This window comes from Mauremys reevesii, linkage group 15, assembly GCF_016161935.1.
Source record: "Mauremys reevesii isolate NIE-2019 linkage group 15, ASM1616193v1, whole genome shotgun sequence".
NCBI classification, from domain to species: Eukaryota; Metazoa; Chordata; order Testudines; family Geoemydidae; genus Mauremys; species Mauremys reevesii.
Window position 1 is genome coordinate 5938022 of NC_052637.1, and position 27472 is coordinate 5965493.

The 27472-nt window shown below is 54.2% G+C and overlaps 1 protein-coding gene and 1 pseudogene across 1 annotated transcript in view; both read right to left on the reverse strand.

Annotated features, from left to right (window-relative positions):
• Nucleotides 1-27472, reverse strand: part of LOC120383937 (E3 ubiquitin-protein ligase TRIM39-like) — a 961691-nt gene that overhangs the window by 205888 nt on the left and 728331 nt on the right. The gene's annotated exons all lie outside the window — the stretch shown is intronic.
• LOC120383949 lies at nucleotides 7798-26329 on the reverse strand (annotated as a pseudogene).

Here is a 27472-nt window from a genome sequence, read left to right on the forward strand (position 1 = left end):
AGGGGAGTGTTAGAAATGGCCCCAGCCTTCCCCAGGGGTGAGCTTTGTCTATAACACTCTGATTCTCTCTCTCCCCAGTGAATGTGACGCTGGATCCAGACACAGCTCATCCCGACCTTGTCCTGTCTGAGGATTAGAAAAGTGTGAGATGGGGAGACACATGGCAGCAAATGCCCAGCAACCCTGAGAGATTTGACACTGAGCTCTGTGTGTTGGGCTGTGAGGGATTCACCTCGGGGAGACATTGCTGGGAGGTTGAGGTCGGGGGATGGGCGATACTGGGCTGTGGGGGTGGCCAGAGAGTCTGTGGGGAGGAAGGGATGGATCAGCCTTAACACTAAGAGGGGGATCTGGACTGTGGAGCGGTGCAGGGGTCAGTTCTAGGATCTCACCTCCCCTGTGACTCCTTGCCCCAAGCCCGGCCCCTAGCAGGATCCGGGTTTGTCTGGACTGTGACTGGGGTAGGTGACATTTATCGATGCTGGTGATGAGGCCCCTGGATCTAGGTGCTGGGACCCCAGCTCAGACTGTGTTCCTGAGACACGGGCGGGGAAATATCCCACCGCAGTCAGACAGCGCAGTCTCTATGATCTCCTCCTGTGGAATTTCTATCATTCTGTCTCTGTGACCCTGTAGGCTGCATCAGGTCTCAACTCTGTGCAGCTTCTGTACTGTCAAACCATAGAGAGCATTCAGAGCGCGAGGTAGAGAAGCCAATCTCATGGCTCCATGAATTGTGCAGCCTATTTGCCACTGTGCTCTGTGATCCAGGAGGATTCTGGGGATCCTGGGTCAGAGAATGTCAAAGAATCTGCCCCTGGTTCTGGGTATGGCTCAGAGTATGTCCCTGAGACATGGAGGGTGGGAAATAGGGTGACCAGATAGCAAGTGTAAGCAGAGTCAGGATGAGCTCTACCCTGACATCCGGTGGTGAATTATAGGGGGTGTGGAAAGGAATTTCAGATATTTGCATTTGCACACCCACCCCGCCTAGCATAGCCCAAGGCAGCCTGGGATGGTTATTTTGATAGCTCTGGGATCCCCAATTTCTTTGTCATTGGGGCAGGAGGAATAAAGTGTTGTCACCCTAATTATGTGAATAAGGAACTATGAGACTGCTTTATGACAGAGAGTCTCGCCATCAATTAAGTAGCACTTGCTAGACAAGGGACATGGGTGCCAAAGCCCAGCGAATTGAAAGGGGCTGGGGAGGGGATGATGGGTGTGTGTATCTGGCTATGTCTAAGGGCCTGGAACACCAATTGCACCGCCTTCTCTTTCCACGGTTGAAGAGCAGAGCTAATTTTGATTCTATTAGGAGTCCATCTAGAGGCTGCTGAGTTCACTTTGGGCCAATGGTGCACCAGCACTGGGGCTCCCCTACTACAAGTTGAAATCACTAAAAGAGCTAAGCTTACTGAGCTGAGATTACTGAGTGCTGTGAGGGAGCCTGAAGATCTATGGCTAAGTGGATGGCAGAGCAGTTTGCGGCATGTTGAAGCAACTCATGGTGGAGCGGAGTGGTTTTCAGGGACAGCTGGAGCAGCTCATGGGTCTGCTGGAGGAGCAGCACAGCTGGTGGACTGGAACCAGTCGTGGTGAAGGCTGCAGAACTCCATGGAGAGGAGGAGCAGTCGGCCCTGGCCCATGTAAGGTGCCCCTTAACACCCTGTGTGCCCCCCCCTCATTTCCACCCAGGTGGGGGCGGGGAGAAACTCTGCAGATAAACTTTTGAACTCTGGGGCGGCACTGACCAGGGACAGAGACTTTGGGGTTGTTGGACTTTGGGGTGATTGGACATAAAACCCTAAGGGGAAAAGGACATTGCCAAAACTTACTTGGTGGGTCTTTTGCTCATGGTTTACGTTATGAATCCTGTTTGTGGTGTTTCCCCAATATGATGCCACATTGTTTCCCTCCTTTATTAAAAGAATTTTGCTACATTCAGACTCTGTGCTTGCGAGACGGGAAGTATTGCCTCCTAGAGGCGCCCGGGGGGTGGTGTGTAATTGTCCCAGGTCACTGGGTGGGGGCTCGAGCCGGTTTTGCATTGCGTTATTGAAACGGACCCCCTGGACTCTGAACCCGGCCCTTGTTGCTGCCAACTCAGGGGCAGAAGGGTTACACAAGTGTGAAAAATCAGGACAGGAGGTGGAGGTAATAGGACCCTATATAAGAAAAAGCCCCAAATATTGGGACTGTCCCTATAAAATCAGGACATCTGGTTACTGTAGTGAGGAATATCCCACTCTGGACCCTGAAATCAGCCTCTCTAGCTTTATATAAGCTGTGGGGTGGTGTGGGGGTCAGTTCCAGGTTTTCATCTTCCCTCTGACCCCACCCCCTGCCCCAGGTCCCCAGCAGGATACAGGTTTGTCTGAACTGTGAACAGGGGCAGGTGACAGTTATCGATGCTGGTAGGACACCAGCAATCAAAATGTGTGACAAATGTTTGTAATGTGGAACACCTACAGTTTGCTGCATGCTAGACCAGACGCTACAGATTATAACGGTTTAGCTATGGTCTCAATTAATGAAAGCATTGAAATATCTGAAAATAAAATGATCACCTGCAACCACAAAATCACCCCGTCTATTACTTGAGTTTCAGGAGTAATTGCTATTTCGCTGTTCGTGTTTGTTGTGTCACATTCAGGAGGCAGCGTTTTATGGCCCTGTGCACAGGGCTAAGGAGCTGGGGTCCCCAAGAGCTGATTCCTGCTCTGATTCTGCTGCTCTGTAGGTGAAAATCCCCCATGGCCTGGAGAGCCACAGAAACCCGCCTCCCCGAATAATGAACCCCTGGGGGCTGTGGGGAGGCCTGTATAGAGTGACCAGGCTGGGCTGCTGCTGCTCTGAGCACCGTGGGAGGGTTCTCCCTCCAGTGACCCAAGTGCTGCAGAGGGGCTGCAGCCAGGACTCCCGCCCACAGGCTGGGGACGCAGTGACTGTGGGAGTTGAGGGGGCTGGGCTGGATGCCAATGACTTGGGCCTGGGATGTGGGTGGGTTTTACCTTCCCACTCTCCATGTACTGCCCCTACACGGACCCCAGTGACTTGAGATCCCTAGTGAGACTTTCGCTTTCTGTCCTATTGGATTTAACCTCCACTCCTGCCCCTCAAAAAGGGCTGAGTGACACTCACCTGCCCCACAAGGGGGCTGGGAGGATGCAGGGGCAGCCTTACGGAGCCACCAATCTGGCAGGCAGGTGCCTGACTCCCACTGACTGTCACCATCCCCCAGCAGTTGGCTGATGTTTCCATGGTGCTGGGATGACGGGAGTTGTTACAAGTTAGAAGCACAGAGGGAGCTGGAGCAGCAGCATCCATTAGGGGAAAGCGTCTGCAACATGATGACAGCACCAGGGGAGTTTGTGTCTATTTTCCTTCTGCCCTGGGACATTCCCTGCCCAGCTCACAGCGACTGGCCCTGGTCACCCTGTCACTGCCATCACAGGTGAGGATATTGTGTTACCTGGGCCCTGTCCCCCAGGATGAGCGCTGAGCACATGGAGGGGAGCTGGCACCTCTCAGCCTTCTCCTCAGTCCTGCACCTCACTCTCCATGGAAAGGGTCCGGCTGAGGCTCAGATGCCAGGGTGTTGTGCAGGGACAGAGCTGCCGAAAGATGGGCTCACCAAAGGGACGTGTTGCCTTGGGGCGGACATGATCTCAGATCTTCTGGTGAATGACAACATTGATGTCTTTTACAATCAATAACTTTTTTTTAAGAACCCTCATCAGAGCTGAGGACAGCAGACCAGTGACTTGTGTTGGTGTTTGCTGCTGCGCTGGGGTTTGATGTTTGATGTTTCTCACCTGAATGTGAGAACCCAGAATTTTACCTCCAGCTTGTTTCCAAGCAACAACAGGGATCCGTTTGTTCTGAGGAGGATGTTAAATCCAGCTGAGTGACAGGAATATACAGATCAGGGCACAGGTTAGGGGAGCGGTGGGGAGAAGGGGAAGGATGTTGGAGAAAGTATTCTAAGATCCTCCCATAAAATAAGTGCCACCCATGTGAGTCACCAAACTGAGATGCTGCTCACAGTAACTGGGGCAGATGTTTGAAATATCCTGCACCTCTGAGATCCCCTGGGCCCCTTGAGTGGGGCAGCTGCTCAGTGGGGCGTGGATACACCCAAAGGTTCTGCTAGGCTCTGTGGGATCAGCTCCTTCTTGACTAATGGGGGAAATAAGTATTTGCAACTTCCAAATGCAGCCCTCTTGTAGCACAAAAATGAAGCAGCACTTGATGAATGGCGCAGATCCGTGACCCCACCTGTCTGTTCAGATATGAGGATTAACTGTTTGGCTTTGTGTTTTCTGAAACAGCAGTTATCTTGGGGGCAGGATCAGGGTTTTGTTCCGGGATTTGTTTCCGCACCAGAGCTGAGACCTAACCACCACCAGGGCCCAGACAGACACAGTCACTATGATAAGAGCCTGGGAATTACTTTGATGCAGTGCACTCTGGGTCTATGGAAGATTTGGGTCTGTGCTGTCTCTGCACATTAAAAGTCCAGGCCACATGCAAAGGTCAGGAAGGCTGGAGCAGCCACTGAATAGGAGAGTCACCGACTGATTCCCCTCTATCCCTTTCTTATTACTATTTATTCTTGTAGCACCAACGAGCTCACCAGTCATGGACCAGTGAAGATCCTGTTGTGCTAGGCACTAAATACCTCTGAAAATCTGGCCTTACATCCCTCCCTGCTTACCTAGAGAAGGAATTACACAAACCAAACCAAACCCAACCCAACACTGGAAATCACACCCAGAAATCCTCTCCCGACATTCCACCCAGAGATCAGTCACAGGCCACCTTCCCCAACGCACGCCTCCTGCGCAGGGATTCATGCCACTTTGCTTGTGCACTGGAAATGGCAGGCGACCAGCCTCCCGTGGTCTGGACCATAGGAGGGAGCTCCTGAGCCTCAGCTCAACAACTGGGACTTTCTGATTCTGCCTCTGTCTAGAACATGCCTGGCAAGAGCTGGACGCTTTGGTTCCCTGGAATGCTGGACAATCCCAGTGAATATGTGACTGGATTCAATCCCAGGCTCACTGCTCTCACAGGGTGGGTCCCATGGAGGAGGCTGCCCCGGAGTACAGGGTAGGGAATAGGGGCTTGATCCTACACTGCAGAGTTAGATTGACGTAAGGCAGTTTACATCAACCTAATTATGTCAGTGTAACACTACAGCCTTGCTCCTATTGATATAATTGCCCTACTACACTGATATAATAACTCCACCTCCACGAGAGGTGGGTGTGGTTAGGGCCACGCAGTGTGTGTGTAGACATTGTCTCACATCAGCTGTTGGCTGTCATACTTGTCAGTTCATGGCTCCAATGACTAGAAAGCCAGGCTGTTCTGGGGGCAGGTAGGGGGCTCCAGCTAGGGCCCAGCTGCCTTGAGGCTCCCCTGTCCTAGCCTGGCTGTGCCCTCCGTGCCTGGAGCTTGGTTGCCCCATGGCTTGACCCTGCTCCCAGCCTAGCTGCTGCCCAGGTTTCCTGCTCTGAGCTGGGCTGAGCCTGCCCTGCTCCATGTGGCCAACCGGACTGCTGCCTGGAGCCTCCCAGCTCCCTGTGGGGAGCCCTGGTGAGATCACTAGCTCAGCGCTGAGAAGAGAGCAGCAGTATAAAAGTCTGAATCAGGGAGCAGGCTCCTCGTAACTGCTGCTATGTTGTGATGCACCATAAAAAGTCATAAAGACACTTGGTGGAGGTTCCCTGGCAGACTGCCTGCTGCTTCATTCACACAGAGGTCTGCCAGCCAGGGGTTGCAGGAACTGATGGAGGAGCCCATTCAGAGTTAGAAGTTTAAAAATGAACATTGCCTGCAATCTCTTCATGACACTTCATGGTGTAAATTGTGAGTGACAACACATTTTTGTGTCTTGTCAGATAGTAAAAACCCATGTTGTATATTAACCTATTTGCCAACATATTTCCCCATGTAATAACACAATAAGATTGGAAGCACGGTAATTACAAATAATTCAGTGAGAAATAGGGAAAGGAACACAGATATTTCTGAAGGAAATTTATGGGAAAATTATCTATTTTTAAGATTAAAATTTCCCTGTGTTAAAAACTAGAAAGAACACATAGCTTCAGCAGCCTATGCCACCTAGACACCAGCAGACTGGATAAAAAGCACAAATTAATCCATCAAAAGATAATTTTAGGGTATTTATTTTCAAATAATCAAGGTAAGTTTAGAGCACTCTGCCATGAATGGCATATTGTGAATAAATCTTCAAAACTGAATTATTACATTGAAAATGTTCATCACACATCACGTTTAAAACAAAAAGTAGTCTTAGCAATGCCATGTGATGTGTCTCCCCTCAGACTCTGCTCAGTAGCTCTTCAAGAAATTAGTCTCAATCTCTAATTTCAAGGAATTAGATCAATCAGTCACTATTTTTACAGAAGCAGCAAAGAATCCTGTGGCACCTTATAGACTAACAGACGTTTTGGAGCATGAGCTTTCGTGAGTGAATACCCACTTCGTCAGATGCAAGTGAGTATGGTATTCACCCACGAAAGCTCATGCTCCAAAACGTCTGTTAGTCTATAAGGTGCCATAGGATTCTTTGCTGCTTTTACAGATCCAGACTAACATGGCTACCCCTCTGATATTTTTACAGAGAATTCCAGAAGGTGGTGGACAGAACCCAGAGGAATTGTGATGAATTTCCTGGAGCAACTTTCTTTTCTTTGTACCCTAAACCTCACATGACATCAAAAATATCACCCTTTCAACTGACTTATAGTAAAAAAGAAAGGTTTGCCAAAAAGCTTCACTAAATTTCATGTTATGTGTCACTAAGTGTCAGCATCTTTAATTGTGTTAATTTGTGATGATTCAGTAAAGGAATACAACCCCTTCTCTATTTCTTTATCACGCTACATTTGTTGTGTCCTTAAAACCAAGAACATGAAGAGCCTGGCAGTACATTGAAATCAACAGTGCACAGTGATAGTACATTGCCTGCAAATAATATTTCTAAAGAAAAATAAACTAAAAAATGGAGATTGTAGAAGAGATTTCTATCGATAGGAAGAGAGCATTTGAAGTTGGGGACCGTGTTTTGTTAACTGATGTGAGAAAAAGAAAGGAAGAGTCATATCTTGATTACCAATGATATGTAGCTAGAAAGTTAAAAATCACATGAATTAATGCTGACAGAAGTTCAAAGACTATTATATAATCTTCTGTGAGTTAACTTAAATATATTGCTTAATTAATTCTATCATTTTTTCAACTATTAATTGTTAAAGGTGTAGTGCAGGAGGTGGGTGTATGTGCCCTGCCTTCCAGAGAGAACCAGTCAAGACAATAAAGAGGCGGGGGGAGAGAGAACAGAGAGCAACTTGTGTAGTTGTGATGTTTATAACACATGTACATTGTAACTGAACAACCCAGTCTGAGAATTTAATAGTTTATTGTGTTAAGATAAATATTTTGGATTTCTTGAAATTCCACAGTTGAAATACAAATGACGTTATTTAGAGATATTAAACTTCACTATAGGTTTGAGAGAAAAATTTAAAAAAATGTAAATAATTCCATTTCTACAAATATATTTAGATGCTTGTTTTTGAAATACTGTTGAAATGTAAATTAAAATATTCTTGTATTTACACCTTGTTACAATAAAATTTTCTAAATTAAAATATTTTTTCTTTCATATTTTACATTGAGATTTCACAGGGGTAGAAAATTCTAACAAGAGTGAATGACCCCATCCCCCACCATCTGCTACCCTTGGGGGGGGATGGGAAAGGTGGGGGCTGGGGGTTCCCAGGTGTCCGGTTTTTGACTGGAACCTCCAGCTGAAAAGGGAAACTGGCAGCGTCCGGTCAGCACAGAAAGTCCAGTTGCTGCAGTAACTGACCCCCACCACTGGGGTCGGGAAGAGCAGCAGGGCTGGGAGGGGCCAGTCTGTGCCGCGGGGTCACTGTCAGGGACAGAGATTCCCTCCGGCCTGAGCTGGGACCGGGCAGATTATCAGGGGAGCCGCGTTTGTACCCCCAGCGCTGAGACCAGGATAGAAATAAGGGCGGAGCTTCCCAGAGAAGGTGTCAGTGAAAGTGAAGAGATGGGACCTGTCAGTCACATTGTAAAACGAGACCTCGCCTGCCTCATAGTGCAGGAAAATCCCCACCCGGCTGGGCCTGACGCTCACAGGGAGGGAGGTACGGGGGGAGGTGCAGGCCTTGTATCCCCCATCCCTCAGCCACACAGCCCAGTATCCATCCTTAGGTGTGCCTCTGACCTTCTCCTTCCTGCTCACAGATTCCCTACAAACCCCCAGCACCCAGTCAGTCTTGTCTCCCACCTCCACCTCCCAGTAACGCCTCCCGCCCGCGAACCCCTCAGCGCCCAGGACACAGACACAAGGATCAAATCTCTCAGGGTTGTCGGGCAGATCCTGGCGAGTGTCTCCCTGTCTCACACGTTTCCGATCCTCAGACAGGACGAGGTTGGGATTTGCTGTGTCTGGATCCAGAGTCACGTCCACTGGGGAGAGAGTCACAGAGTCAGGGCCGGGGGCAGGGGCTGGTCACTGGGATCAAGGGAAATTAACCTGCAGCCCCGTTAATCACTGGGGCTGGGGGGGTGGGGTTGTTGCCTGAGGGGAGTCAGGGCCCTCTGCCTGTGAGGAGACAATGGGGGGAAAGGGCAGGAGGAGGGGGGAGGGGTGAGAAGGTGTCGGGGGAGGGGAAGTGACAGACTGATGCTGGGAGAGGAAAGGGGAGGGTGAGGTGACACGAGCAGAGGGGGGAGGGAGGGACATAGGGGTGGGGCAGGCACAAGGGCTATGGGGTGATAAGGGATGGGGTAGGCACCAGGGGGCAGAGGGGGTGTGAAGGGAAGGGCAGGTTCCAGGGGGCTGCAGGGGGTGAGGGAGGGGTGGGCACCAGGGCAGAAGAAGGGGATGGACCCCAGGGGGCACAGGGAAGCAAGGGAAGGGGCAGGCACCAGGGGGCAGAGGAGTGTGAGTAAATGGGGGAGCTCCAATGGGGCAGGGGAAATCAAGGGCAGGGTGAGCTCCCAGGGGGTGAGATGATGAGGAGTGGGGAGGTGGAACCATGGGGGGGGGAGTGAATGAACAGTCATTGGTGCCAAAGGGGCAGAATGGGGTGTGAGGGAGCGGGTGAGCAGAAGGGGGACAGAGAGGGGTGTGGAGAAGGGCAGGCCCTAGGGGGGCAGAGGCGTGTGCAGGGAGATGTGGGCACCAGGGGGGCAGAGGGAGGATGAAGGGAGGGGTGGGGCCCAGAGGTTAGGAGAGGGTGAGGGGAGGGGTGGGGCAGTGCTGAGGTGAGGGGAAGGGCTGAGACCAGGGGTCCCAAAGGGGGGTGAGAGAAGGGACTTGCACCAGGGAGGCAGATGGTGCCAGGGTAGAGCTGGGACTTGGGGCAGAGGAGGAGCTGGAACCAGGGGACGGGAGGAGTGTTGAGGGCTGCAGGTGTCACGGAGCCAGCGGGGGCGGGGCGGGGCCGGGGTGACAAAGAGAAAGTGGCATGGGGGATGGTGGCAGAGGGGCGAGAGGAGAGCAGGGTCAGTGGGGCAGAGGGTGGGGAGGATGGGCACCAGGATGGAAGGGGACACGGGGAGGGGCAGGTGCTGGGGGGCAGGAGGAGGGAAGGGGCAGGCAGCAGGAGGGTGCAGGGGGAAGGGAGAGGGCAGGTGCCAGGGGATTGAGGGGGTTGAGCAGAAGGGCAGGCACAGGGAGGGCAGAGGAGGGGAGGGACAAGCACCAGGGGGCAGAGAGGGGTGAGAGGCAGGGCAGGTGGGTAGAGGGAGGTGTTAGGAGAGGGGATTGGGGAGAGGCAGGTGCCAGGGGGTCAGAGTGGGGCTAGAGGAGGGGTGGGCACAGGGGGACGAGGGAAGGGGCGGGTGCCAGGGGTCAGAGAGGGTGGGGAGAGGGGCAGGTGTCAGGAGGGCTGAGGGGAGTAAGAAGGGTGAAAGTCAGGACAGCAGAGGAGGGTGAGGGGTGGGGTGGGAGACATGACACAGAGGAGGGGAAGGGGAGAGGTGGATGCCACGATATAGTGGGGGTGTGAAGTGATAGGAGGACTCCAGGGTGCAGAGGATGTTTGGGGGAGAGGGGCAAATGCCAGGAGGGCAGGGGGAGAAGGGATGGGCTGTTCCAGTGGGGCAGAGATGGGTGGAGGGCAGGGGCATGTGCCAGGGAGGCAAAGTGGGAGTAGAGGGGCAGGGCCCCAGGGGAGCAGAAAGGGAGTGAGAAGAGAGGGAGGGATGTGGGTGAGGGGTCAGAATAGACGCAGGGTCCAGGGTCCCTCACAGGGGTGGGGGAAGGATAAGGGAGGGGCGGGAGCCAGAGAGGGGGGAGGGAGAGGCAGGCCCCAGGGAATCTCTCTTGCTTTGGGGCCATGTGTGGTTGGTTTCTCGCTCAGAGCAGGTCGGTGCTGTCCCCACACACACTGGGGGTGCAGCCCTGCCCCAGGGGGAGCAGCTGGGACTCTCCATGCTGGCAGGCCCCACGGTCCCCACCTTCCAGCCAGGGAAACCCCAAAGCCAGCCCCTCCCCTTGCCGGGCCGAGCCCCACCCCGATGGGGGCAGTTGTCTGGATTGGGATCAGTTGGGAGGCAGTACAGTGGAAGGTTCGGGCGGGGAGGGGTATAAACGCGCACTAATGGGCTGTTGCTAATGAGGCCAGGGCAGTGGGGAGGGGAGGGGGGATTTCCTCACTGCCCCCTCCATCTGGGAGAAGCTGCACCAGGGACCAGTCCCAGTTCACACCTGCACAGTTTGTCTGGACTAAGGTTTGGCACCGGTGCAGCTACATCAGTGAAAGGAAACCCCGGCAGACATGACTGAGACACAGCTGTGCCAGGGGCCGTAACCCCTCCCCTCACTGGGGTTATGGATCAATAATTACAGGGTCACTGGAGCAGGGGAGCTGGACTCTGGGCTCCCAGGTGGAGGCTCAACCCACTGGGCTGCAGAGTTATTGTCACCCCCACGCTCTGGCCCAGTGCCCATGGCAGTGTTTAGACACAGGGGGACGTCATCAGACACCTGGAGCCCAGCGGTTCGAGCTCTCATGGCATCACACGGGAGGATTGAACCTGGGGCTCCCAGCTGAGGGCCCAGCCACTGGGCTAAAGGCTACAAGGGAAGTGGCGAAACCTTTGTCTGTTCATTGAAACTAGTCAGCAAACACGACATGGAGTCACAAATAGTTTCTCCTGACCCAAAATATAATTTTGCAGCAAATAAACTATTTGTCCAAAACATTTCACCCAGCTCCACTGCAAACCTGTCTGAGCAACTTAGGAGCCCCAACCCCAGTGACTCGCAATGAGAGACTGTCAACATCCCCAGAAACGCAGTTACAGGCAGGCCAGGCTCAGGACATCAGCTGTCAAACACTCCAGAGCTGCTGTTTAATTTGCCCTTTGCAGACAAATGCCCCCTGGGCCCCTGATCTCACCCCCACAAATCAGGCTGAAAATGGAGACTTGGCTCCAGCCTGAACTCTCTGCCCAGAACCATTTGTCCCATGGATGATGCTAGCGGCACAGACCCTCTGCAGCTGCACCTGGGCATCCCCCAGAGCGGATAACAGTCACAGAGACCATCTCAGAGACCCAGGAGCTCAGGTGTCTCCATCTAACGACTGTGCCAGCCACCCCCCTCGCTCCCATTAACCAGCCCTGGGTCAGACCCGCTGGGAACTTTCACACCCAGACTCTGGAGACGCTTTGGGTCCTTCTACACAGCCTGCAGCAGCGAGTCTTGGAACAGGGTGGACAGATTCAGGCTTGCGGGACTCCCTCTTTGGAATTAAAAATAGCCGCAAAGATTTTCAGGGTCTGGCTGGAGCTCAGGCTCTGAAGCCCAAGGTGGAGCCAGGTCTGCCCCTCACAGTGCAAGAGGGGACATTGTCTGTGTCCACATCCCCTTCACCCCCTTCCTGGGACGGGGAACAGCAGCCCCAGGGCCCCTCTCTTCACCTCCAGGGCAGGGGAGTGAGAGCCCTCAGCCTCCTGGGCAGTGGGGCCTCCCAGCACTGGTTCCTGGGTGAGCGTGAAAGTGTCTCCACACAGAGAGCTCTGTGCACCCGGCAAATACACAGATGTGCCCGTGGATCAGGATCCGGGATGGTGCTCTCCCCAGGAGTGATGGAAGCTCCCTCAAAGTAGAGGGGTCACCCACTCGTGCCAGCCCTTCTCCCTGAGCTCCTGTCCCCGCACCCCTGAACCCTTGCTCTCACACTGCCCCTTCTTCCTGAGCCCCTGCCTTCACACCACCTCTTCCCCAACACCCTGACCCGCTGGTCTCTCCTCTCGGCCCCCTCCCCCAGCGTCACTCACCCTTACAGCTGGTAAAAAGTGGGAGGGAATAGCCCTCCCATTGGTAAAAGTGATGGGGCCATGGCCCCACGGCCCCCCTCTTCCAGTGCCCCTTACTCACTCCCCAACCCCAGTAGGAGAGGACCCTTGGGGCAGTGTCAGTGAGATCGGTGCCGGGGATACGAATTGAGTTTTACACCCCGGCTGCTGGAGCTCTGTGTATTGAGGGTATAAGGAGACAGAGGCCGTGTGAGCCCCCCACTGTCCTGCCAACGTGGCTCAGCCCTGACATCTGCCGGAGCCTCTCCCTGGGGAGGAATCGTCCCTGTGGCCCATTCAGGCCTTGGCCTCCCTGCGGAGATGGCCAGTGAGGCTGCCGTTAAAGCGAGTTACGATGTGAGCTCCTATCCGCTGGGAACTGGACTCTGAGCCTGGGCTGAGATCGGTGACTGGGGAGTGAAAGGCCCCAGCTGCATTCACTGCCCCCCTGAGCCAGCCCAGCACCGCCAGCCATTCAGTGCGATAACAGCGATGCTCAGGCTTGGTGACACAGCCAGTGCCCCAGCAGGCAGGGCGAGGGCCTGTCCAAGGAGCAACAGGCACAATCTGCAGCAAGGGAGGTTGAGGCTGGAGATGAGGAAACACTTTCTAATTCTCAGGGCCGTGAAGCTCTGGACCCGGCTCCAGGGGAGGTTGTGGGATCCCCGTCACTGGAGGTTTGTAAGAACAGGCTGGACAAATCCCTGCCTGGGATAGTCTAGTCCCTGACCTAGTGTGAGGGGCTGGACTAGGTGACCTCTCGAGGGCCCTTCCAGCCCTGCATTGCTCTGGTTCTAGGTTACAGCAGTTCCTGGGGCTGGGCCCTGGGGGCTCTAAGCCTGGTGAGTGGCACGTGACAGAGTTAACACTGTTAGTGACCATGGCAGCTGGCAGCTCGGGGTCTCTGCCAGGGGCCTGGGCTGGCATGTGGCTGCCTGTACCTGGCTCAGCAGGGTGTTACTGGGCCATGTGGACAGGACCTAGGGCTGGCACCTGTCCATAGGGTTGCCAGGTGTCTGTTTTTTTATTGGGACGCCTGGTCGAAAAGGGACCCCAGCGGCTTCGGTTGGCACCACCGACTGGGACATTAAAAGTCTGCTCAGTGGCGCAGCGGGGGCCCGGGGCTAAGGCAGGCCCCCTGCCTCCCTCGGTCCGGGCAGCTCCTGGAAGTGGCCACCAATTTACTTCCCCGGAGTTTGAAACTTTTCTAGCAGAACATAACCAAGTGTCAGCCATGGTCAAGCCTCCCTTTGAATACAGGTTGGCTCTGGGGGTGGGGGGAAATGTATCAAGAGGGCTGGTCCTTTTAGGGGACTCAGGGACCAGACTACCTGTGACAGGCTCCTGTAAGGGAGAATGAGACAACCCAGACCAACCTGGCAGTAATTAAATCCCTAGGTGGCTACTTTGCAGCGAAACAGCTAATGAGGCTGATAAAGGGTAACCAGGGCTCAGCTGAAGGGATCCTAGGGAGAGGAAGCTGCTGAGGAGAGGAGCTCCCAGGAGAGCTCACCAGAGCAAGGGGCCTGGAAGGGGCTCCTAGAGCAGTGCTCCCCAAACTGTGGGTCGTGACCCCCTAGAAGGTGTGGAGGAACATTTGGGGGGCTTGACAGGGCCTGGACCAGCCCCCATGGGTGGCGGGAAGGGAACGTCACCCAGCTCTGCTCTGCCTCCAGCTCCACTGCAGCCCCACCCTCAGCCCCAGCTGCATCTCCGGCCCGGACTTCAGCCACCCACTCCCGGCCCTGCTCCAGGCTGAGAACCCAGCTGCAGCCGCAGCCCCAAACATGGTTCCGCCCCCGGCCGAAGCCCCCAGCTCCTGGCCCCAAATGCGGGTTCACTCCCAGCCATGGCCCCCAGCTTCTGGCCCCAACTGGAGCCCCGTTCCTGGTCCAGATCCTGACAGCAGCTCCCAGGGTGGGGGCGCAAACCAGGTAAGGGAGGACTTGATCAAAAAAGTTTGGGGACCACTGTCCTAGGCAGAGGAGCTCCCCTAAGGGGGAGGAGCTGCCAGAGATGACAATGACAGCAGCAGCTGTAGCAGGACAGAATCCTGGAGAGCTGCCCCCGGCTGGAGAAAGTGGATGCAGAGAATAAAGGCACAGTCTGAAATGACCCAGCTCCAGGAAGTGGGGCTGGAGTCATCTGATTACACCATGGACACTAATCCAAGCCCAATTCTGGGAAGGACTGAGGGCTCCTGACTTGAGGACAGTGAGGAGCTGCAGTGAGAGCTGGAGGCTGGAGCAGAGTGAGGGAAAAGATTTTATTTCGGGGTTTACTTGGACTCAGAGCAGACCCCAGGAGGGGACTTTTCTCTCAGACCTTTTGGACTGTGAGGTGTAATTTAAGGAGTGCTGAAGAGGGTAAACTGAGGCAAGATGCTTGCCAAGATACCCTGAAATGGCTGAGGCTGGTATCAATAACAACACTCACTGCCCAGCCCCTAGAGGTCTGCATGACAGTGCAGGGCCTTCCCCATTGCACACGGAGACCCTGGGGCTCAGGGAGCCCTGGTTACTCTGCCCCACACATTTACCCAGAGACTCCCCTGAGCTGCCGGACCCGGGTCCCTGGGGTCAGAGTGCAGGCAGTTGAGTGGCACTGACCGGCCAGGGCTGCTGGGGGGGTGGATGAAAGGGTTAATCTCAGCGTGGTGGCACTTTGCTGCCTGGCCCTGGCAGGTCTCTGCCCTCTGGGTGCAGCTCAGGGCGGGTGTCTCTGAGCAGGTCCCTGCCCACCCACCCGCCATTTGCCCCAGACACCGAGAACCCAGGTGCCGAGGAAGGAGCAGCCCCAGCAGCGCCGCATTGGCCCTGGCACAGGCTGAGCTTGGGAGCGCAGCAGCAGAGGCAGCGGCAGAGAGAGGGGCTCAGCCATTGGCAGCAGCGTCCCCACCCGCAGGGGAGGGGTCAGCGCTGGGGCAATAGGCCGGGCTGGGTCAGGGGCTGGGAGCTCTGGCAGCGAGCGCGGTGCCAGCACCAACAGCCCTGCTGGAGACCCTGGGCCTGGCCAGCCTGGAGCAGCCAGCGAGTGACTCAGGGTGTGGGACCCTGCCCAGGAAGGGGCTTCTGGGGGGCTGACAGGAGGCTCCCTAGGGGCTGGTGATCCCCTAGAACGAGGCACTGAGGTGACTGGCTCAGGGTCCCGACAGGCTCAGGGGCCAGGGGTGTGGAATGGCCCAGAGCCCAGCCGGGTTCAGGGCCCAGTGGACACAGACTGTGCTGGGCTGGGAGCAGTGAACAGGGAGGGGAGCAGGGACGTGCTGGCTCCAGCCAGGCACAGAGAGGAAGCTGCTTCCCCCACAGCCTGGGGTTCCTGCTCCCCAGAGCCCTGAGATCCTGGCCCTGCAGCCGGCACCGACTGCGCAGCCTCCATCGGCCGGGACAGACACACCCAGCTTGGCCCCTTCGACTGTCCCCTGCTGGGGTGGGTGGGAGGAGAGGAGTGGGGGATGGGGGTAGGAGGAATGAGCCAGTTCAACAATCACAGACCGAGCTCACTGAACCTTCCCACCCTCCTCTCCTCTGCCTTAGCTTCTTCTCTGTCCCTCCTCGCTGTCAGGTTTCTGCCTTTGCCCCCGGTCTCCGTGCTGGGGTTGTGGGAGGGGTTTGGATGGGGGCAGCTCACACTCAGCTGTTGTGACAGGGTCACACTCTTGTGAGTGAGTCTTACTCACTGAGCAGCAAACCACTGACCCAACCTCACACTGGGCTGTGCTCAGAGCAGACGAGGGGCCCGTAGGATTCAGCTTGTTACCCAGTAACACACGGCCCAGGTCAGACCACAGCAGCCAGACTGGCCCCTCCTGCAGCTCAGAAAGCTGGGCCAGCCTTGGCTAATGGGGGCTGGTGCAGCTCTGAGTGCTGGCCACACAACGCAGCCCTCACGTGTCCCAGGAGAGAGGCACAGACACGTCATCCGTTACCCGTCTGTGCAGCTCCCAGCACAATGGGCCCAGTCCAGGCCTCAGAGCACCTGGCTCAGGGACACCCAGTAACTCAGCCATGGAGGGGTCAGGATGTCAGAGTGACGGGGCCTGGTCAGACACCTGGGCAAGTACCAGCAGGTGGCTGTAAGTAGCAGGCAAACTGCCCAGCACTGAGTGCATCAGCCTCCAGCTATCACAGCTCTAAGCCTGTCAGCTGGGCGCAAGCGTGTCCTGGGGTCCCAGGCTCTGTCCAGAGCCCCAGCACAACACAGCTGAATGTCCCAGTAGAATCCACTCACCTCTGAATCTCTTCAGCGCTTCCCTCATGTCAAGGGAAATTTTATACATGTTCCTCAGGCCAATAGAAACAGCTTTTGGTTTCTGGAGTTTCACATTCTCACTCCTATAAAGAAAATGTCCCATCATCACTCAGCTGCTCTGTACACACATCATCCCAGAACCACTACCAAGCATATAAGAGCAATGAACATAGGAAACACACCTGCTCAATGTACTTTTCACATCCTGAAAGGAAAAAAGAGAATCAATGTTCTGTATTAACACAATGTGCATAAAACTGTGAGAGTTTCACTCTGGGCATCAAACTTTCATCTAGAAAATAGATCAACCCTCCCAGGCTTCACTGTTTTGTGATAAAATCTCGTACACTATTTTGCATTAACACTTGTTTCATTTATGTAGGTGAGACAGGAATTTAGCTAAAGGATTCTCCCTTCTAGGGACCCAACCCATCAGTATCTGTGTTTATCGCCTGTGTTGGGTCCAGTGTTCTGGAGTCAGAGCAGGGATGGGTTCAGCTCAGTATCATTCTTGTATCATCCATTTAAACTCCCATGGCCTCACTGGGTCTCCATGAGGAAAATTCTCCTCTAACATGAACTGGGATATTTTGGAACTGATGGAGCCCTTAGCCGGATGTTCTGTTTATCAGTAAACCACAGAACACATTTACTCTAATTGTTGGGATCCAGACCCAGGGATCTGAGTTCTAATTCTGGATGGGTGGAGAATTTTGATGCCGTCTCACCTTTAGCAGCTCCACAACTGGTTGCTGACACTTCTCCTCTAGCTCTGTGATAAGCTGCTGCAGAGAGGAGCTTTGCTGGGAGAGTTTGGTTACATTTTCCTGTAGTCTCTGCAGAGTCTCCCTCTCCTCCTCCTCCAGGGTCTGCAGAAGCAGCTGCTCCTCCTCTCTCAGCAGTGTGTGCAGTTTGTTAAATTCACCTGCAATCATCTCTCTCTTATTCATCACTGTCCTCTGGAGATAGAAGAATAGGAAAGGCACAGAGAAAACATGAGTTACGCAGATGTTGAGTTACACAGACTGGGCCTCTGTCCATGAAGCAGGGAATGTTAAATCACTATCAGGTTTGTAAGGATATTTACTTCTTTGAGAAACGTACCACAAAGGGTTTGTTTAAGTTGAAAATTAATAAGGCCAGTTTGGTAGCAGGGTTGTCTAGGGTGCTTTGTAAAGCCGCAGTATGTTCTTGCAGGTGGCATGGGATGGACACAAGGGAGTGGGGCTCACATGGGTGTTGGGAACCCAGGGTATTGTCAGAGCTGGCTTTGGCCTCACCCAGCCTGCCTGAGCACCCCATGTCTATGTGTCCAGTGACCAGCTAGTGTCTTCCTCACACACCCCACACTCTCTGTGGGGATTTCACTGTGAAAGGCAGGTGAACTGGCACAGACATTGTGTCCCATGGGTTCATCACCTGGCTAAGACAAGCACAGGTAAAGTCACAGTAACAGCAGCAGGTGACTGGGATGAGGTGGCCACATGATGGCAGCAGAGGCTGTGAAGTGGCCAAGCTCTGCCTGGCTTTACACTAACCCGCCCCTGGCTCTGCTGACTCAGGGGGTGTCCACACTGCAATGGAGGAGTGAAGGCAGCAGGTGACGACACACTCCAGCTGGCTTGGGTCCTAGTACCAGTGAAGCCACAGCAGCAGGGGCTGTACAAGCCCACCCAGCCCCCTGGGTAATGATTCTGGCTGCTAGCTCACAGCTACCTGTTGGTGCCTTTTAGATGCACCCTTGGGACAGACTTTGCAAAGAGCTCAGCACCCATAACTGGGTTTGATGTTCAGAAGAGCTCAGCTCCCAGCCCAGCCCCAGCGCAGCCGGCTGAGTGACTCTGAATCTCACCCATGGGGTAAATCCTCCCCACAGCTCCCAGCTCTAGTGTCCGGCCCAGGCACTGGGCAGATGAAATGCAGGGACTGTGGGGGAGGAGATGGAGGAGGATGGAGAAGGAACAATCCTTGTGTCCTCCAGGCTGCAGACACACTGTGGAGCTATTTCATGGAGGCCCCTGAATCCCACTGGCTGCAGCAGCCTCTACACCACCCCCACCTGCAGGAGGGAAACAGGGTCCGTGTCATAGTGAAAACACTGCGCCCACTATTGAGAATTTGCCCCTATCAGAGAGCACTGGGGTGAGTTTGCACCACCTCACTATGCCCAGGAACTGCCCCTCCTCTGCCGCATACAGGAGCTGCTGTGCTGAGACCCCCACCAGAGACACAGCCTGATCCTGCTGGCACCAAGCCTCTGTCACGGGGCAAGCAACCAGAGCAGGTTCATACCCTCGTCCTGGAGCTTCACAGCTCCTTCATCCCTGGGAGCGTTGCAGGGGGAAGGCCTCAGGGAGAGATAAACCCGGACACCCACCTGCCACTCCGTGGTTTTCTCCTTCTCTTTAGACGTCAGCGCTAGGGCTTCCTCTAGCTCCTTCCTCAGAGGGCCCAGGGCTCCCTGGAGTTTCTCCTGCAGGGAAATTGCGTGCAATGAACAGCCATTAGTCTGCCTGTCTGAAGGGTGGAGAGTATCATAGAATCATAGGGTTGGAAGGGACCTCAGCAGGTCATCTAGTCCAACCCCCTGCTCAAAGCAGGACCAATCCCCAACTAAATCATCCCAGCCAGGGCTTTGTCAAGCCTGACCTTAAAAATCTCTAAGGAAGGAGATTACACTACCTCCCCAGGTAACCCATTCCAGTGCTTCACCACCCTTCAAGTGAATTTTTTTTCCCTAATATCCAACCTAAACCTCCCCCAGTGCAACCTGAGACCATTACTCCTTGTTCTGTCATCTGATACCACCGAGAACAGTCTAGAACCATCCTCTTTGGAACCCCCTTTCAGGTAACTGAAAGCAGCTATCAAATCCCCCCTCATTCTTCTCTTCTGCAGACTAAATAATCCCAGTTCCCTCAGCCTCTCCTCATAAGTCATGTGCTCCAGCCCTCTAATCATTTTTGTTGACCTCCGCTGGATTCTTTCCAGTTTTTCCACATCCTTCTTGTAGTGTGGGGCCCAAAACTGGACACAGTTCTCCTGATGAGGCCTCAACAATATCAAATAGAGGGGAATGATCACATCCCTCGATCTGCTGGCAATGCTCCTACTTATACAGCCCAAAATGTCGTTAGCCTTCTTGGCAACAAGGGCACACTGTTGACTCATATCTAGCTTCTCATCCACCGTAACCCCTAGGTCCTTTTCTGCAGAACTTCCTAGCCATTTGGTCCCTAGTCTGTAGCAATGAATGGGATTCCTACATCCTCAGTGCAGGACTCTGCACTTGTCCTTGTTGAACCTCATCAAGTTTCTTTTGGCCCAGTCATCTAATTTGTCTACGTCTCTCTGTAACCTATCCCTACCCTCCAGCGTATCTACCACTCCTCCCAGTTTAGTGTCATCCATGAAACTTGCGGAGGGTGCAGGCCACACCATCCTCTAGATCATTAATGAAGATACTGAACAAAACCAGCCCCAGGACCGACCCTTGGTGCACTCCGCTTGATACCAGCTGTGAGCTAGACATGGAGCCATTGATCACTACCCGTTGAGCCTGACAATCTAGCCAGCTTTCTATCCACCTTACAGTCCATTCAACAAGCCCATACTTCTTTAACTTGGTGGCAAGAATACTGTGGGAGACCGTATCAAAAGCTTTGCTAAACTCAAGGAATAAGACATCCACTGCTTTCCCCACATCCACAGAGCCAGTTATCTCCTCATAGAAGGCAATTAGGTTAGTCAGGCATGACTTGCCCTCGGTGAATCCATGCTGACTGTTCCTGATCACTTTCCTCTCTTCTAAGTGCTTCAGAATTGATTCCTTGAGGACCTGCTCCATGATTTTTCCAGGGATAGAGGTGAGGCTGACTGGCCTGTAGTTCCCCAGATCCTCCTCCTTCCCTTTTTAAAGATGGGCACTACATTAGCCTTTTTCCAGCCATCCAGGACCTCCTCGATCGCCATGAGTTTTCAAAGATAATGGCCAATGGCTCTGCAATCACATCAGCCAACACCTTTATCACCCTCAGATGCAGTGTATCTGGCTCCATAGACTTGTGCTCATCCAGCTTTTCTAAATAGTCTTGAACCACTTCTTTCTCCACAGAGGGCTAGCCACCTCCTCCCCATACTGTGCTGCCCACTTCAGCAGTCTGGGAGCTGACCTCATTCGTGAAGACAGAGGCAAAAAAAGCATTGAGTACATTAGCTTTTTCCACATCTCTGTCTCTAAGTTGCCTCCCCCATTCAGTAAGGGGTTTACACTTTCCCTGACCTTCTTCTTATTGCTAACATACCTGTAGAAACCCTTCTTGTTACTCAACATCCCTTGCTAGCTGCAACGGCAAGTGTGATTTGGCCTTCCTGATTTCACTCCTGCTTGCCTGAGTAATATTTTTATACTCCTCCCTGGCCATTTGCCCAAACTTCCACTTCTTGTAAGCTTCTTTTTTGTGTTTAAGATCAGCAAGGATTTCACTGTTAAGCCAAGCTGGTCGCCTGCCACATTTACTATTCTTTCTACACAAGGGCGGCTCTAGACATTTCGCTGCCCCAAGCACGGCATCGTGCCGTGGGGGGCGCTCTGCCGGTGGCTGGTCCCGCGGCTCCAGTGGACCTCCTGCAGGCGTGCGTGCAGAGGGTCCGCTGGTGCTGCGGCTTCGGTGGAGCCGCGGGACCAGCGGACCCTCCGCAGGCGTGGCGCCGAAGGCTGCCTGCCTGCTGCCACCCCCCCGGCGGCTGGCAGAGCGCCTCCCGCAGCATGCCTCCCCAAGCACGCACTTGGCGTGCTGGGGCCTAGAGCCGCCCCCGTTTTTACACATCGGGATGGTTTGTTCCGGCAACCTCAATAAGGATTCTTTAAAATACAGCCAGCTCTCCTGGAGTCCTTTTCCCCTCATGTTATTCTCCCAGGGGATCCTGCCCATCAGTTCCCTGAGGGAGTCAAAGTCTACTTTTCTGAAATGCAGGGTCCATATTCTGCTGCTCTCCTGTCTTCCTTGTGTCAGGATCCTGAACTCGACCATCTCATGGTCACTGCCTCCCAGGTTCCCATCCACTTTTGCTTCCCCTACTAATTCTTCTCGGTTTGTGAGCAGCAGGTCAAGAAGAGCTCTGCCCCTAGTTGGTTCCTCAAGCACTTGCACCAGGAAATTGTCCTCTACATTTATTTGCCAAAAACTTCCTGGATTGTCTATGCACAGTTGTATTGCTCTCCCAGCAGATACTGGAGTGACTGAAGTCCCCCCTGAGAACCAGGGCCTGTGATCTAGTAACTTCTGTTAGTTGCCAGAAGAAAGCCTTGTCCACCTCATCCCTCTGGTCTGGTGGTCTATAGCAGACTCCCACCACAACAACACCTCACACTTCTAAACTTACTCCAGAGACTCTCAGGTTTTTCTGCAGTTTCATACTGGAGATCTGAGCAGTCATACTGCTCTCTGACATACAATGCAACTCCCCCACCTTTTCTGCCCTGCCTATCCTTCCTGAACAGTTTATAGCCATCCATCACTGTACTCCAGTCATGTGAGTTATCCCACCAAGTCTCTGTTATTCCAATCACATCATAATTTCTTGACTGTGCCAGGACTTCCAGTTCTCCCTGCTTGTTTCCCATGCTTCTTGCATTTGTGTATAGGCACTTAAGAGAACTCGCTGATCGTCCTGCTTTCTCAGTATGAGACAGGAGTCCTCCCCTCTTGCGCTCTCTTGCTCATGCTTCCTCCTGGTATCCCACTTCCCCACTTACCTCAGGGCTTTGGTCTCCTTCCCCGATGAACCTAACCTCCTCATTAGGTTAGCCAGCCTGCTTGCGAAGAAGCTCTTCCCTCTCTTCGTTAGGTGGAGCCCATCTCTGCCTAACAATCCTTCTTCTTGGAACACCATCCCATGGTCAAAGAATCCAAAGCCTTCTGTCCGACACCACCTGCATAGCCATTCATTGACTTTCACTATTCAACGGTGTCTACCCAGGCCTTTTCCTTGCACAGGGAGGATGGACGAGAACAACACTTGCGCCTCAAACTCCGTTATCCTTCTTCCCAGAGCCACGTAGTCTGCAGTGATCCGCTCAAGGACATTCCTGGCAGCACCATTGGTGCCCGTGTACCATAGATATCGTCCTTTCATACACAAGCAGTAAAATACCCTGGAAGGAGGCAGCAGACTCAGCTCTGCGGGCCCCAAATGCAGCGTGGGAGCAGAGATGCCAGTCTCAGAGCGGGGACGCTCTGCATCATGCAGACACTCAGGACTTCTCAAGGCCTGTGTTTTTAGCTAAAGTTTCACATCACTGAGCACAGGCCAGAGGGGAAATAGCTGGGAAGGTTCTGAACAATCCCTTCTGCCGGTGAGAGCAAGGAGCTTAGGATGATGCATCACTGCACTGTGCCCCAGGCCCAGGCCAGGAACAAGATCCACACGGTGCTCTCATCTGTCTGCCAGGCTCCCATGTGGCCTCCCCCAGGCAGCAGCTGAGAGCCTGACACCAGCGCCGTCCCATTAACTGCACAGGGTGAAGCTGCGATGTGGCTGAAGGTCAGTGAGGAACAGGGAACACTTGGTCTGGGGGAATGTGTCACCCATAATTATAACTGCTCCAGAGCTGTAATAACCCAGGGCTCTCTTCCCCTTTGACAGCGTGTGATTCCTTCACCCGGCACAGCAACATGCTCCTGCTCTGTCAGCCTGACTCTGTACTGCACCCAGAGGAGCCCCTGAGAGTCCCCTCCTGAGCTCCTTGCAGAATCTCCCCATTTCACTCCTTCTCTTTTCTCTGGGCCCTCAAGTTGTCTCCCCCTCTCTGCCCAAGGGCCCAGGCTGCTGCTGCAGCTGCTGCTGAGAGCCCCAGGCCCAGTGCCCCACTGAGAGCTCCTGGGGGAGCTGTTCGGTGACACCCTTGCGGTGCTGCTGCAGGAAGCAGTGAGGAGGGAGCCAGCAGGGGCTAGTGAGAGACAGGAGGCGGAAAAGCAGCCTTGGCACCCATCAAAACAGCTTCGTAAATGAGCAGGAATCAGACTGGGGGAGAGGACAGAGGGACAAAGATGGCTGGATTCTTTGAAGATCCACCCACAAAATAAGCTCCGCCCAGGTGAGTCACCAAAAGGAGACAGCATGGTCTGTTCACAGGAGATGGTGCGATGTTCAAAATGCGATGGAGTTGCTGATTGGTTCCAAATGGCTCCTGGGGCCGGACTCCCCTCATGGGGCTAGAATATACACGTGGGCTCTCTGGGCCTGGACCTTCCTTACTGGGGGGAAAATAAGAGGTGGCATCTCCCAAACATCACCCGCCTGTGGCACCGGAAGGAGGTGTCACTGGCAGTACGTGGTGCTGGGCTGTAACTCTCCCTCTCCGCTCTCACAAGGTGAATGAAATTGCTAACAATGCTGATATTTAAAGGATCATCCCCAGGCACCTGAGCCCACCCCCCACTCAGGGACTGGAGTTGTTCACACCTCTCCGAGCTGCTGTGCCCGACTCTCTGCATCCCTACATGTGGGTCAGTTTTGAGGTTTTCTTCACAACCAGAACAGCTGGAGAGTCAGTTTAACACAAAGTGAAAGCTGAGATCCTGGAGAACAAGGCAGTCGCAGAGAAGTGCCAGTACTTCCTGGTTTCAGAGTAGCAGCCGTGTTAGTCTGTATCCGCAAAAAGAACAGGAGTACTTGTGGCACCTTAGAGACTAACAAATTTATTTTAGCATGAGCTTTCGTGAGCTACAGCTCACTTCTTCGGATGCATAGAATGGAACACACAGACAGGAGATATTTATACATACAGAGAACATGAAAAGGTGGAAGTACTTCCTGGCTGTTTCTGAGCACCGTCAGTGAAAGTAGACACCGGGACGTACCAGTGCTTCCTGTACCAGGCCCGGCATCCTTAACAGGGTTGGTGGCTCTGGCCTCCTGGAAGGGGGCTTGGGGCAGAAGGGCCAAGGGGCTCCGCTTCCCACCAATGGTGAGTGCAGGGAGGGGGGTGGTTCCATTCCTCCCCCGCCCCCAAGCAACACGGCTGGCGCCGGGTCGCTCCGCTTCCCGCTGGCTGCAGTGAGTGCGGGTGCGCACGCAACCCCTGTTGCCGGCTGGCGCCAGGCCCCCTGCTAATCCCTCAGGCTACCCTGGGCCCCACAGGGCCACCCAAAGCTGGGGCCCAGGGCAGCAGCCCCTTTTGCCCCCCCCTCGTTGGCAGCCCTGCTGGTAGGGTCCGGCAGTGCTGCCATGGCAGCGCTTTAACCTCGCTAGTGCGGCCGTGCTGCTGGGACCTACCGGCAGGGCCGCCGATGGGGGAGCAAATGTCGGCTGTGTGTGGGCTGGACTGGCGGCCGGCTCTTGCCAGAGCACTGCTCCGGCCCGCACCGGCCCACTTTCACCTCTGCAAAGCACCCTGGTGGCCAGTTTTCAGAGCGGGATTGCTACTAACCGTGCTGCTCTCTGTGTGGATGTAAGAGCTGCTAGTGTGAATGTGCTCTGCCTGCACAAGGAGCTAGTGTGCACATGCAACAGCGGCTTTAATTAAAGTGGCCTCACTTTGCCAGCAAAACTTTGTAGTGCAGACAAAGCCTAAGAGCTGACAATCACTAAGAGCAGGGTAGAACCTCAAGAGACTGAACGTATAGAGCTGGAGGCATTGGGAGAGAGGGCAGAGCGAGGGCAGGGCACGCTCGGGTGAGGGGGCCGAACAGGGCAGGCAGAGGTGGGGTGGGGTGGGGTCTTGGGGGAAGGGATGGAGTGGGGGCGGGGCCTGTGCAGAGCAGGGCTTGAGCACCCCTGGGGAAACGAGGAAGCCAGCACCTGTGTTTTCCACACTCAGATTCTTTGCTTTAGAAAGAGGAAGTTTTGCCTCTCAGAGGCGCACAGGGTGGGGTGTGATTTGCCCAGGTCACTGGGTGGGGGCTCGAGCTGGTTCTGTGTTGTATATTGAACCCAGCCCTTCTTGCTGCCCGCTCCACCTGGCAGACGGGTTGCAGGTGCACAAAGAGCCATCAGCCCTGTTCTCTCTATCAGGCATTGAAACTTGTAGTGTTGGGGCAAAAATGTCTGGATCTTTTCCCATTAGACACAACCCCCAGTGCTCACCCCCCTGAAAACCAGGCCCCTTTCGTTTAGGTGCCTAACCTTAGGCAGCCAGGTGTGAAAGATTGTCCTTGGATTGATGGGGGATAAACCTGGGGTCCTTAAGGGGTTTAATTAAGCAAAGTCAACAGCATTTCCTACCTTGTACTCCTGGGCAGCCTCCTCCACGGGAACCACCGTGTGAGACTTGTGGTCCCGGGATTTCTCACACACCACGCAAATGGTTTCTCCATCCTCCTCACAGAATCGTTTGAGACGTTGCTCGTGTCTCTCACACAGATCCTCCTTTTGCCCTTTTCCTGGTTTCAATCCCAGTTGTTTGAGCTTTTGTACGATGTTGTTCAGCTGGGTGTTGGGCCTGAACTCCCCTTTCTGGAACTGGGCTCTGCACTGGGGACAGGTCAGGGGTGTCCCTGCTCCCTTTTCCGCACAGTACTGGCTGAGGCAGGCTCGGCAGAAGTTGCCCACACGCGATAGTCACCGGCTCTGTCAGATACCCCAGGCAGATGGAGCAAATAGCTTCATCTTCTATGTCCCTTGCTGTAGCTGGAGAGGCCATGGCGGCTGGGTGGGTCTCTGTTCTCTCTGCCCTTTGCAGGCAGCCAGCAGCCCAACCAACCACACCCACAGGCAACCGGAAAGCAAAAGGGAAAAATATCAAGGGCAAGCAGCCTTTTAAAGCTTCTTTTAGCAGCCTGTGCAACTGGGAGCCAATCACGTGCTCCGGCAGGATATTCCACCCAAAAAAAAAAAAAAAAAGGCAGAAGCCACAGCCCAGAAAAGCCTCCAAACAAGCAACTTTAAGAAACGAATAGGCAGAGGGGATAAAAGTTATCACAGTGGGGTGAGCCATCTGCAGTGGTTGCCAAAATAGGCCATGTGGCAGAGAGGCTGGTGTTCCTTGCTGGCCCATCTCAGCACCCCTCCCCCAGGGCTGTGGTGTTAAAGCCCATTGCCCCATAGGTCTTTGTTACATAAAATAATTCATTGGCACTTGATGCGGCTCTGACCTGCTGTTCCCAGGGCCTGACAGTTACTCTGTTTCCTAGAAGCCACTGTAAATGCAGCTTCACTCTATTTTAGTTATTTATTTTTAACTCCTTTTTAAAGCAGTGTTTTGGTTACTCCTGTTTTCCTCAGCGCGGCTTGGTTAACCCTGTGCACATGGATGTCATTGCGCTGCTCAGTGTACGGTTTTAATAATAAATAAACATAGAAAATAATAATTGATGCTACAGGTTGAACCTCTCTAATCCAGACTCCCCTAATCCGGCAACACCCCTGGTCTGGCATAGTCGGTGACCCAGTGGGTGCTCAGGGCTGGAACACTCAAGGGAAGAAAACTGACGGGCTGGGGCCAGGAGTGTTGTGGGACCAGGGAAGAGTGGAGCTGGCAGCGGCCGGAGGAGCAGGGGGCCAGAGGCTGGGAGCTGAGCCCCTGGGGAGCAGAGCCCTGGTGGTCCGGGGGCCAGCAGTGGAGCCCGAGAGTCCCTGGAGAGCGGAGGGGCCGGTGTCCCAGGGACAACGGCCGGGAGCGGTGAGGCTCACATTGACCTCCCCTGGTCCAGCAAATTACCTGGTTTGGGACCAGTCAGATTCTGAGGGTGCCAGACCAGGGAGGTTACAGCAGGGGTTCTCAGCCCTGGGCCGCAGCTTGTTCCGGGTAAGCTCCCGGCAGGCTGTGAGGCGCTTTGTTTGCCTGAGCGTCTGTAGGTCCGGCTACTCACAGCTCCCAGAGGCTGCGGTTCGCTGTTCC